The following is a 13,196-nucleotide window of genomic DNA, read 5'->3' as shown; positions in this document are numbered from 1 at the left end:
ACTATATCTAACACATTACATTGGTTATTTGTGCCTGTTGTTTGTGTCCTTTATGATGTCATTATAAACAGTACCTATCCGGTTTGGAATGATTTTCAATTTTGATTGACTGCCATGGGGGCAGTCAAAGTTAAAATATTGTTGCAGATGTGGGGTGTGGCGTGCTTCACGAGTGGGACTTCTCAGACTCTCTCCGACCTCTGGATCTGGAAATCCGCCGTACTGTGGATAGCTTCGCGGCCTCATGGGGTGTTAAGCAACTACTGACACTGATTGAGACCGCCAAACCTGGCAACACAACTGATCTTGGCAGGCGATCCTTTCATGGCAAGAACAGACAAGGCAGCTTTTCCTCGGGTGCCCAGCACGTTCAAACAGCAGCGATTTCTCTGGCGTCCCAGCTTTTAAGTCACTTCCGCACTCAATATTCTATCCCATGGAAGCCTCCATCTGTGGGAAAGTTTGGCAGCACATCCATAGCCTGCCAATTGATTTAATTTTTGGCATTGACATTCGGCGGATTTCCTACATGTTCTCCACATCCACTGCTCATGATATGGAACATCCGCAGATGTCACACGCATACACGCAGCCCCGTATCCTTCACCACACCCACTATCGCACCATGGTACATCCCCAAATCATGCACACTTACAAGCCACCTCGCAAACCAGCGCACACAACTTACACACACTGGCCATCTCAGGATCTCTCGCACACCATTTATTCACACGATCCACTCCAGAGTCAATAGTCATGAACATTTTGCTCAATAAAAGCTAAACAATGGCACTGATCGTCATGAACAAGACGGTTTATTCGAGGAACGGATCCACCAGCATATCTCCGACCCCGTCAAGATGGTGTCCCGGCCATCTCTCCCACAATCCCCTTCCACTGAAATAATCATCCCTTCCCAGCAATCACTAATCATTGGGAAATTCACCAACAACAACCGCAAACTCGGAAATAATCAAGCATGTAAGAAAGACGAACATTTTCTCCCCTCTCCCACAAAGTTCAGGTATGGAATGAGGTCACAAAATCCTGAAAATGACTGCGGCGCTGGCGGGCTCTCAGAGGCCGTTGCATTGCCCCCACAGGTTCAAGCCCTTCTTTTATATCAGCTGTATCACCTGTTTTGGTGGGGCACATACCAACTCCCACCTGGCGAGAAGGCTGGGTCACAGGGGCAGCCACTTTCCGTAGTCTGCCGGCGTGCCACTGAGACCCATCCTGAAGCTGGAAAGTCACTGTTCCAAGCTGTCGGCTCGCAGGAAGTGTGGAGGACCAGAATGACTGCATCTTGTTTTTCCGATGAGGATATTTAACTCTGACCCAATCATGAACCTGTATCACAGGTAGTCTTGATCTGTGCACTCTTTCAAAGTGTTGCCTCATGCTCTGCTCGCTCAGTTGTACGGCAATGCTGTCAGCCGGTAAGGGGAAGCAAGACCCCGTTGGGCGAAACCTGTGCATCGGCAGCAATAGCGCACATCCCGTCTGGTGTGCTTTATTGCCTTGTAGTGCATGAGGGTCTGTAGTAGGGCTGTTTGAAATGTACAACCTTGAGCTCGGTGTGCTTGAATTCCATGCTTGAGGGTTTGGTTAAACCTTTCCATCTCCCCATTGGCCTGTGGATGGTACACGGCCGTGCGGATATGTTTAATTCCATTGATGCTAAGATACGTGGTGAACTCAACTGAAATGAACTGTGGGCCATTTAATATCTGTGGTAATAACCTGTGGCAACCGACAACGAGTTATCAGTGTGTCCAGGATGTGGATAATGTTCTCGGAGGTATCAGATCCCACAGGAACAACCTCAAGCCACTTGGAATGTCAATCTTATGCGACCACCAGACAGCATTGATGGTAAGGGGCACCACAAATTTCTTCACAAATGTTTAGTTGCCGGTGTTCCCAGGGGTAAGACGGCCAGGAAACTGGCTGAAGTGGAGGCGATACGGGCTGTCCAGCTTTGCTACTGATGAACACAAGACGTACAATCCTTCACTAATGTCTCAATGTCATGGTCAATGCTGGGCCACCACACCAGGTCACGGCATCTTGCTTGACCATGACCATGCCCAAGTGACACTCCTGAGCCACACTCAACACTTGTGCTCGCAGAATGCTTGGCACCACTGTGCGGTGTTCTCGCGCCACACAAAAATCGTTCTAACAGGATAGCTCGTCTTTCACCCAAGAAACCGGTATCAGTTCGTCTGCTACTCTGGCCGGCCATCCCTCTGTAATATAGGAATGCAGGGTACTGAGAAGAGAGTCTTCCTTAGATTCCCGCTGGAGCTCCGGAAGGGATACCACATCATGTCAGTGTCCATGCAACAGTTGTATTCGATCATGCTCTATGTCTCTGGTTCAGAAAAAGTGTGAGCATCCACAACTGATCTGGATAAGTGGTCTGCCACGGTATAGTGACATCCAGGGGTGGACTGAAGTTGGAAATTGTACTGCTGGAGTCGGTCCGACCACCTGTACAATCAGAGTGACTTGTGTCCTGTGCCTGATGTGGACATCAACGCCATGAGTGCTTGGTGATCTGTTCTGAGAGTAAAGGGCCGATCATACAGGCACAGATGCCAGCGTTCGCATGCCGATATGCAGGCCAATGCCCCTCTCTCTCTCCCACAGAATATTTTTGCTCCATGGGACTCGAGGCACGGGTTGCAAAAGCTATGGGTTTCTCCACGCCATCCTGCACCTGGGACAAAATAGCCCCCACGCCGTTGCCGAAGCATCACAGGTGACCAATGTGGCAATGTTGATGTCAAAATGAGCAAGAAGAGGGGCTGTAGTGAGCTGAGCTTTCAACCTGTGTATGGCTGCTTGACAGGATGGGGTCCAATTCCAGGAAGCTTCCTTCCTAAGAAGCTGATGTAATGGTGCAGTGATGGCTGAGTACTGTGGCAAGAACCGGATGTGGTCGGCCCCCATGTCCAGGAAGGAGGCCAGCTGAGAAACAGACTGAGGCTCAGGTATGCGTTGAATCGCTTCCACATTGGACTGGAGAGGGGAAATCCTGTGAGGTGACAGCTTAAATCCCACAAACTCTATTTTGGGTACCGCAAAAACACATTTGTCGCCATTCAGTGTTAAGTTGTGCTGAGCAAGTTTCGGGAGCACTTGGACCAAGCATTCATCATGCACTGAGGTGTTGGGACCATGTAACACTTTGTCATGTAAGTACAAGGACATGCCCGGGATGCCGGCAAAGATGGATGACATCATCTTTTCAAAACCTAGCCTTTGAAAACCTTTACACCTAGCTCGGCTTCACGCTGTTGAAACCAAAGCTTTCAGAATCATTGGAATCTCCTGCGATGAAGCCAACTCCGAGGGCCTTTCACTCACTCACCACAGGCAGGTTGGGGGTCTTTGTCTTCTTTCGACTCCTCTCCAGCCTTGCTCCCCCAGCTCTCTCTGTGCTCTGTCCCCCAAATATTCCTACAGGTTGCACAATATCTGCCAGCAACCCTCTAATGGTTAAACTGCAAAAATCAAGGCTCTCTGCCCACCTTCATTCTTTCATTCCCCTTTTCTCCCACCTCTGGAACAAACTCCCCCACTCCCTTCAATCCCACTCCTCCATCCAGGTCTTTCAAACAGCTGTTAACCACCATCTCTTATCTTCCCCCATCCAAAACCTTGATCTTTTCTACCCCTGCTGTTTTTCACCTCAGATGCACTTTTTTTGAAATTCCAACTTCTTTCCTGGAAGTCCTTACAGTGTCGATACATTTTAGACCTCTCCCACATCCCCCCAAGCCCTCTCCCTCTGACAGATCTCTCGATGTCCCTGCTCTCAAATGTTGTGTCTGTGTCCTTCCCCCTCTCTCCCCATCTTGTCTACCGCTCCCCTTATTTTGTGTTTTGTGTGTTGGTTTGACTTTTTGTGTGATTAATGTTAGCTCTTTCACGAGCCTCGATCTTGAATACAAAAAAAAAAAAAAACAGCTGGGTGTTTAGCATAAGCCAAATGGCATACGGGTGCAACGAAAAGCTCTGGTATGAGTCACGAAAGCCGTAAGGCCCCTCCAGTCTGAAGCAAGGGGAACTTGGAGATAACCTTGGCGTCGGTCCAACTTATTAAAGACCGTAGAGCCGTAGAAACAGGTCTTCAGCTGTTGGAAGCGGATATTTGTAGGGAATAATTGCTGTGTTCACTGCACACAGGTCTACATAAATTCTAAGTCCCTTGGACTTTTTCTTTGCTATAACGAGGTTCGAAATCCAGGGGGATGTGTTGATAGGCTCTATTATGCCAGTCTCCAAGAGGACGTTCAATTCAGTCACGACCTGGTCCCATAAGGCAAGGGGAATGCGGCATAGTGGCTGAATGACCGGAGCCACAGCAGGATTTACTTTGGGTTGGTGAACAAATGCAGAGAGGATGCCCAAATCATCAAAACATGCAGGCCATTGTTGCCGCCAGGGGGAGGTCACCTACAATATGGCCATGCCACTATAAACCATCAAGGAAAACCCAAGAGAAGTAAACAAGTCGAGGCCCATTAAATTAGCACCGTTTTTTTGCAATGTGGAATGTAAACTTAGAAAGAGACTGGACACCATAACGTACCGACAGCTGTAATGTGCCCATTACGTCAATTTTGGCATGTGAGGTGGTAGAGGGTGGTGGAGGACCAGTGAGGGTGGTAGAGGACCGTTGCAGGGTCATGTCAGAAAAATATTGTCTGTATGTTTCCAAATTCAGGAGAGACACCTTGGCACCAGTGTCCAGGAGCAGTCATATGCACATGTCATTGAGAAAGACAACACGTTTTAAAATTTGATGAAGTCGATAGGACAGTATGGATTTTGGCCGGTGCAGTATACGAGGTCTGTGGTTGAACGGTTGCTTGTGTTGAGGTGGAGTGACATCACCGGGCAAAGTGGTTAAATTTTCCACGATTTCTGCATTGTTGGCCTCCAGCAGGGCAATCAGCAGTTCCGGACGCATGCCTAGTGGACCCACAGTTTCGGCAATGCAGTGTAGAACGTGTGGGATGCTGCTGCGTAGGCTGTTCTGTGAGCTCCGTCGCATATGGTGTGAGTGTTTGCCGAATTCCCTGAACTGCACAGTCTGTAGCTGCAGCACGTGAGTGTTCCGATAAGTTTTTGTGCAATGTGGTTAGCTGCTTCCACTTGACTGGTTATCTGTATGGGTCGAGTCAAGGTTAGGTCATCTGATTCGAGTAAAAGTCTCTCCCTTATTTGTACACTCGATGTTTTCTCGATCAGTTGATCTCTAATCATGTCATCATGAAGTGCACAAAATTTACAAGGAAGTGCTAATTTTCTCAATGTAAAAATGCATTGGAGAATTGACTAACTGGGCCTCTGGCCTTGTCGGAATTTGAACTGTTGAATGAGAGTGCACCGAGTGGCTCCGAATTGCGCAGCAAGCACAGCAGTGGCTGCTGCATTGGTGGGTGCAGGACCCAGCATTAATAAAATGAGTTGACCCTCCATGCCCAGGCAGTGTATCAGCAAAGGCCATCTCTGTGAATCTTCCACGTTTTGCAGATTCATTGCAAGCAGGTAGGTATGAAAGGATGACAAGCACCTCGGCCATGGAACGCCCGGTAAAGCCAAAATGGCGCCGGTGAGGAAATCAAAAATTCTGCCAATTTCCTTAGCAAAAGATGTGTCACTCAATAAATGCTGAACAATGGCACTGATCATCATGAACAAGACCGTTCATTCGAGGCACGGATCCACCAGCATATCTCCAACACCATCAAGTTGGCGACCCGGCCATCTCTCCCACAATCCCCTTCTGCTAACATCATCATCCCTGAGGAACACTCACATTCGTATAATGCACAGGGGATTGCTGTCCCTCATATACCACAGAGATTTGACGATGTGCAAGGAAGTCAGAGATTGTATCAAGCAATTTTCCAGAAATGCCATACGATTTCAGCCTTCGAGATGTTGAGAGAAACAACCCTGGCTTCTCCACGATGATCCAAAGCCCATTCACATGTTCATTGATTAGGGATAGAACATCACTAGTAGACCTTGATTGTCTAAAGCCACAATGAACATCAGTTAGGAGGTTGTGGCTTTCCAGATGAGTCATGAATTATTGTTTTATCAAGGATAATTCAAGGATAATATATCAAGGATAATATTTTGCTGATAATGGGTGGAAAGCTAACAGGCCGATAGTTAGAAGGATCTGATTACTCACTGGAGCCTTCAAAGACAGGGACTACAGAAGCCTGCTTCCAGCTAAATGGAAACACAGACTTGTTCCAAATCCTGGTGGCATCTGGTCAAATCCGTTTCTGATGTTTGTTCTCCCTCCATCCCCTCCCTTACCTCAAATAGCTACACAGTTGACACCGCACGTGACAAAGCCGAATGCCTCAACTCTGTGTTTGCCTCAAAATCTTGTGTCCCAAACCCATCTCTCTCTGTTCCCACCTTTCCCAGTCGAACCCAACTGATCCTGGACTCTGTGTCCTTCTCTTCTGACAAGGTGGAGAAGTTTTAGTCAGACCTCGACTCTGATTCTGCAACTGGACCAGATGGCATCAGCGCACGGGTCCTAAAATCCTGCTCTACTGCTCCATCTCACCCTCTCTCTGTTCTTTTCACCCTCTCTTTTGCTCAAGGTCATTTCCCAGCATCTTGGAAATCAGCAAACATTTCCGCTTTACACAAAAAAGGTGCAAAAACAGATCCTTGCAACTACAGACCAATCAGCCTGCTCCCAATTATCAGCAAAGTCATGGAATCCACCATTGCATCAGATATCAAATCCTTCCTCTTCTCCATTGGCTTGATCTCTGATCATCAATTTGGATTCAGACCAGGTCACTCTCCTCTGGACATGCTGCTTGTGCTGTCTCAACGATGGATGGAGGTCCTCAATGTCAAACAGGAAAATAGAGCAGTCTCCCTTGACATATCATGTGGCTTCGATACAGTCTGGCACGCCGCTCTGCTCACCAAACTCTCCTCCTATGGTATTCATGGAAATCTCCATGCATGGCTTGCGGACTTGCTCTCTGGTCGAAGTCAACATGTGGCCCTGAATGGATTTCTCTCATCTCCCCTTCCTATTCAGGCTGGAGTTCACCAAGGCAGTGTTCTGGGCCCTGTGCTTTTTCTGGACTTCATCAATGATCTGTCCAACTCTCTGGAAAATCCTCTCTATCTCTTTGCTGATGACTCCACTCTCTGCCACTCCATACCTCATCCCTCAGATAGACAGTCCGCAGCCTCCTCTCTCTGCAGTCCTGGACAAAATCAGACTGGTCAAACAAGTGGAACATGTCCAGTCACGTGAAAAAGCAAGTGCACCCCATGTAAAGTTTTGACTTTTTCAACATATTTCAACATACAGCTATTTGATCTTCATATCAACAACATCGATAGATAAAGGTGATATAATATAACAAATATCATGAAACATTTATGTAATGAAAATGTCTCTAAGTTGAACCCAGGTGTGATGCTCTCTCTAACCACTGAGAGGCGTCTATAAGAACTCGGACGACCATCGCACCGAGACACTCCTGTGACATTTAATCCATGACATGTAGACTCGAATGGTACATATACGTAGATAATCTAGGCTTGTTTGCATTGATTGATATTACTGAACTTTCTCCATGATTCCATGATCCTGATATATTGCATGATTGTATTCTTACAGGATGTTGCCAGAGATCAAATTGTCATTAAACCTACCACCAGGTCAAAGTTGTGGAACTTGTTTTCATTACAATTAATGACAATTTGACTCGCCGTCCGATCGAGAACAAGAGGCGAACGGGTGCGACATGGCGGGACACAGAATGATCCAGGTGCCGCTCTTCGCAGCCGACCCACAAGCAGCGGATGCGGGCGCAGAGCTGACACATTGGCTGAAAACCTTGGATAATCAATTCAAGGCTCAGGAAGCCGCCGTCACCAATGAAACAAAATTAGACGTACTAAAAACAATGGTACATCACAACGTGTACCGAGCGATCGGACAATGCGTGACATTCGATGCTGCCGTGGCAGAGCTGAAGCGTATTTACATTAAGAAGCGAAGTGCAGTTTATTCCCGGCATCTGCTCGCTATACGAAAACAACAGCCCACGGAGACTTTAGATCACTTTGCACAAGACCTCCGACGTCTGCTGACCGAGAGTGCACCGGAAGTACGTACGCATGAACAAGTTTGTGATTATCTTGTTCGCGATTCTTTTGTCGTGGGACTCAGATCCCCAGTAGTCAGACAGAGACTTCTTGAAGAGGCCGACTTGACTCTCGCTGAAGCACCACGGCTGGCTCACGTCTATACCCAAGCACGGGAACAATCCGACGTGTATGAACACCCACACGTCACTGCGGGGACATCTCGACAAGCACGACCGGAGAGAGCGACCGCCGAGGACGCGGATGCAGCCTCGGCATCTCTGCTGGAATCCGAGACCCCAGCCCCTCCCGAGGAGGATTCTGATCCGGGCTTGACGGCAGCAACAGCTGCCGGACTCAAGCCCGGACGTAACACTACGTGCTATTTCTGAGGGAACCGAAAGCATCTTAGGTCTGTTTGCTCGGCTCGAGATGCGACATGTCATTTGTGCAGAAAGACCGGTCATTTTGCAAAGGTTTGCTGATCGACGTTGCGGGGCAAACAAACCCACTCAATGATGAATGTGCTTATCGCCGAGCCAGCGGGCCGAGCGAAGCGCGGGGCGCCTCGCCCGACTTTGATGAGGATCGCTCCTTCACGTGGGCCCCTGGCTGTGCGCTCGACCTTGGTGAGATTCATCGCGCCGACTAAACAAGTGGCGCACACACGACAGAACACGGTGCGGCCGTCCTTGGCAGGCATCCTTCCGCGCCCCCGCCAACTTTCCGGATCGGCCACCCGAACGGCTAATGTTGGCTTTGAAACTCCGCGCGTGACACGAGCACCATCCGGAGGATGCTCATACAGACTACAAGCTACTACTATGGCACGGAAAACTTCAGCTGGCTTTGAAACTCCGCGCGTGACACGAGCGCCATCTGGAGGCTGCACGAACAAACTACAAGCTACTGCTACGGCATGGAAAACATTAGCTGGTGTTGGATCCACACGCGAAGCGTGCACGCCTCGCCTAGACGACTCGATAACTGCAGGTCCACCTGGCCTGGCTCGAGCTATAATTCCACTTAAGATCGAGGGAATTTTTGCTCATGCTTTGATCGACACAGGTTCCACAGATAGTTATGTTGATTATCGACTGGTGCAAAAACATGGATGGCCGGTTCTTGGGACAAGACGTCGGATCTTTATGGCCTCTCAGGGGCTTAGGCTCAGCACAAAAGGGGAATGTCGATTGAAGCTTGTGATTAAGGGACGAATGTTTCCGGATGTGCATCTCATGGTCTTACCAGCATTATGTGCAGACGTTTTGCTAGGACATGATTTTCTCAAGCGACATGGACGGTTGGAAATGGAATTTGGTGGCACTGATACGCTTGCTGTGTGCGCTCTTGCAGGGATGGAAATTGAGCCGCTGTCGCTGTTCCCCAATATGACCATGGACTGTACACCTGTAGTGGTTAAATCGCGACGCTAGTCACGAGCTGACGCGCAATTCATTGTGGAAGAAACGGCCCAGCTATTAAAGGAAGGTATCATAGAACCTAGTCGGTCGCCATGGTGGGCCCAAGTTCTGGTGGTACGAAGTGAAGCACATCGCAAGTGCATGGTTATCGACTATTCGCAGACGATTAATCGATTTACACAGCTGGACGCCTACCCCCTACCGGGAATGGACTCCCTGGTTCGACAGGTGGCCCAGTACTCGGTCTATAGCACTCTCGATCTGCGTAGTGCGTATCATCAAATCCCCATCTCCGAGGCCGACCATATCTTTACCACGTTTGAATCGGGTCAAAGGTTATACCAGTTCACCCGGCTACCTTTCGGGGTCACGAACGGGGTCACGTGTTTTCAGAGGGCTATGGAGAACTTGAACGACATCTTTGTATATCTGGACAATCTCACGGTTTGCGGGCATGACTAGGAACATCATGATGCTAAGCTGAAGCGCTTCCTCGAGGTCGCGCAGAGGCATCACTTCACTATGAATGAGGCTAAATGTCGTTACTCCGCTCGCACGATAGATCATCTGGGGTACACCGTGACCCACGGCTCTGTTGCTCTGGATAAGGAGTGTCTGTGACCCTTGCTCGACATGGCCCTGCCCTGCGATCGTGCTTCGCTGAAGCGTGCTCTCGGGCTGTTCACCCATTATTCTAAGAGGGTACAAAATTTCTCTGCGAAACTCCGCCCACTTGTGGACTGCGAATCGTTCCCCATGAGCCTTGATGCCAAGGCTGCTTTCCATGGCCTTAAGTCCGACATCGCTGGCGCCGCTGTGGCGACAATTGACGAGAACAAATCTTTCATTTTGGAAAGTGATGCATCGGATCATGCAATAGCAGTGACTCTCTCCCGGGGGGGGGGGGGGGGAGGGCGCCCTGTGGCTTTCTTTTCGTGAACTCTCACCTCCGCTAAGCGGAGACATTCGTCTGTCGAAAAGGAAGCGTACGCGATCGTCGAGTCGATTCGGCGTTGGCATCCCTATTTGCTCGGATGATGCTTCCAAATTATCATGGACCAACAGAGCATTGCGTTTATGTACGACACCCTGCATGCTCAACACATTAGAAATGAGCAAATCAGTCGCTGGCACATTGAACTCGCCGATTTCTGCTACACCATCAAATATCGCCCTGGGAGGGATAACTTGGTTGCCGACGCCTTATCATGGCTGGCTACGTGTGCGGGCCTCATATCTTTGGAGGATCTGTGCGCTTTGCACGACACTCTGTGCCATCCTGGGGTGACGCGTTCGCTCATTTTGTGCGTTGTCGTAATCTGCCATACTCGGTTGAAGACATTCGCCAGGTCTGTCACAACTGTACTGTATGTGCTGAACTCAAACCGTGTTTTTACAACCCTCCTATGGGGACAATGGTCAGAGCAACTAGGCCATGGGAGAGATTGGTGATGGACTTCAAAGGGCCGCTGCCGGGGTCACCGGCATCGAGTAACTCTCGTTATCTGCTCACTATCGTTGATGAGTTCTCGAGATTCCCTTTAGCTTTCACATGCGCAGATATGACGGCCGCCACGGTTATACAGTGTCTGCAGAACTTGTTTACTATGTTTGGGAATCCGGCCTACGTGCATACCGATTGAGGTGCGGTGTCCCAGGAGGTGAGGAGCTTCTTACTTCAGCATAATGTCGCTTCTAGCTATACCACCCCGTATAGACCGCAGGCGAATGGGCAGGTCGAACGCTTCAATGGGATTATATGGAGAGCCGTCACTCGAAGCCTTAGGTCCCTCGGCCGAGGCCTAGATAAATGGGCCTGGTCGTTACCTGCGGCGCTGAACTCAATCAGGACTTTACTGTGTATGGCCACCAACCAGACTCCTCACGAATGGATGTTTCATCACCCGAGGAGCTCGGGTAGTATCCAAACTTTACCTAGTTGGCTTGCTGAGCCGGGGCCGGCCTACCTCAAATGTGCGGTTCGTACGAGCAAGTATGATCCACGAGTGGATAAGGTGCAAGTACTCCAAGCTAATCCCGAGCATGCTTGCGTGTTGATGGCAGATGGACGCGAGTCCACCGTCTCCGTACGCCACCTGGCCCCTTGTGGGGACCAATTTACGAGTCCATGGACTCTCCCGTGGCTCCGCCTATGGAGCATCTGCCATCCATCTCGCCGCCAAATACACCCCTGCCTTTCGGCACTGTGGTGCCACCTTCGTCACCTGCCTCAGGTGGCTACTCCGATGCAGGGGACTCCGGACTGGGGATGTAGTACCCGGTAGTTTCCGGACCCGTGCTGGCAGGGAAATTCGTCGCCCCGATCGCTACAGATGGACCGACTGACATGGACTGACATCGTTGCTCTACTAATGCTGCTGCATGCTTGATTCCTGCCTAGCGGAAGTGTAGTTCTAACGGCGGTGAGAATGTAATGAAAATGTATCTAAGTTGAACCCAGGTGTGATGCTCTCTCTAACCACTGAGAGGCGTCTATAAGAACTCGGACGATCATCGCACCGAGACACTCCTGTGACATTTAATCCATGACATGTAGACTCGAATGGTACGTATACGTAGATAATCTAGGCTTGCTTGCATTGATTGGTATTAGTGAACTTTCTCCATGATTCCATGATCCTGATATATTTCATGATTGTATTCTTACAGGATGTTGCCAGAGATCAAATTGTCATTAAACCTACCACCAGGTCAAAGTTGTGGATCTTGTTTTCATTACAATTTACATTTTGTAGTCCATTGTATAATTTAAATTAAGATAAATGCTAATTTTGCATGTGGAAAAAGTAGGTACACCCTTGGCTCTAATAGGTGGTACTGCCCCCTTTGGCAGAAACAACCTCAAGCAGCCATTTCTTATAACTGTCCACCCGTCTCTGACATCGACTGGGAGAAACTTTTGCCCACTCCTCCATGCAGAATTCTTTCAGCTGTGCGATGTTTGAGGGGTTTCTTGCATGCACAGCTCGTTTCAAATCCCCCCACATCTCGATGGGATTTAGATCTGGGCTTTGACTTGACCATTCCAGAACCCTCCATTTCTTTCTTTTCGGCCATTCCTTGGTGGATTTACTGGTATGTTTAGGGTCATTGTCATGTTGCAAGGTCCATCTTTGGTTGAGCTTCAACTTTCTGACAGATGGCCTCACATTATCCTCAAGCACCCTCTGGTACAGTGAAGAATTCATAGTGGATCTATGATGGTGAGCTGCCCAGGCCCTGATGCAGCAAAGCTGCCCCAAACCATAATATTTCCACCACCATGCTTTACAGTTGGTATCAGGTTCTTGTGGTCAAATGCTGTTTTTGGTTTTCGCCAAACATGTCTTCTGGTACTGTGGCCAAATAGCTCTACCTTTGACTCATCTGTCCAGAGCACATTGTTCCAGAAGTGCTTGTCTTTGCCTCGGTGTTCATTGGCAAACTTTAGTCTTGCCCTGATGTTCTTTCTGGACAGCAAAGGTTTCCTCCTGGCACACCTCTCATGTAGATCTAATTTGTGCAGCCTCTTTCTAATGGTAGACTCGTGCACTTTGACATCAACAGTGGCAAGAGCTACCTGCAGGTCCCGTGATGACATTTTGGGGT

General features: G+C 49.0%; 2 protein-coding genes and 1 long non-coding RNA gene across 3 annotated transcripts in view; 1 reads left to right on the top strand and 2 right to left on the bottom strand.

Annotated features, from left to right (window-relative positions):
* Nucleotides 1-13,196, bottom strand: part of LOC144889694 (uncharacterized) — a 798,143-nt gene that overhangs the window by 295,565 nt on the left and 489,382 nt on the right. The window lies entirely within an intron of this gene.
* Nucleotides 1-13,196, top strand: part of LOC137418362 (E3 ubiquitin-protein ligase Midline-1-like) — a 466,393-nt gene that overhangs the window by 408,847 nt on the left and 44,350 nt on the right. The gene's annotated exons all lie outside the window — the stretch shown is intronic.
* The window catches only part of LOC144889876 (uncharacterized), a 51,242-nt gene that overhangs the window by 3,917 nt on the left and 34,129 nt on the right, over nucleotides 1-13,196 (bottom strand). The gene's annotated exons all lie outside the window — the stretch shown is intronic.

The sequence above is a fragment of the Myxine glutinosa genome, chromosome 1 (genome assembly GCF_964187855.1).
Source record: "Myxine glutinosa chromosome 1, kmMyxGlut1.1, whole genome shotgun sequence".
NCBI lineage: Eukaryota > Metazoa > Chordata > Myxini > Myxiniformes > Myxinidae > Myxine > Myxine glutinosa.
The sequence above is the reverse complement of the archived record's forward strand: the minus strand, read 5'-3'. Positions and strand labels throughout refer to the sequence as shown.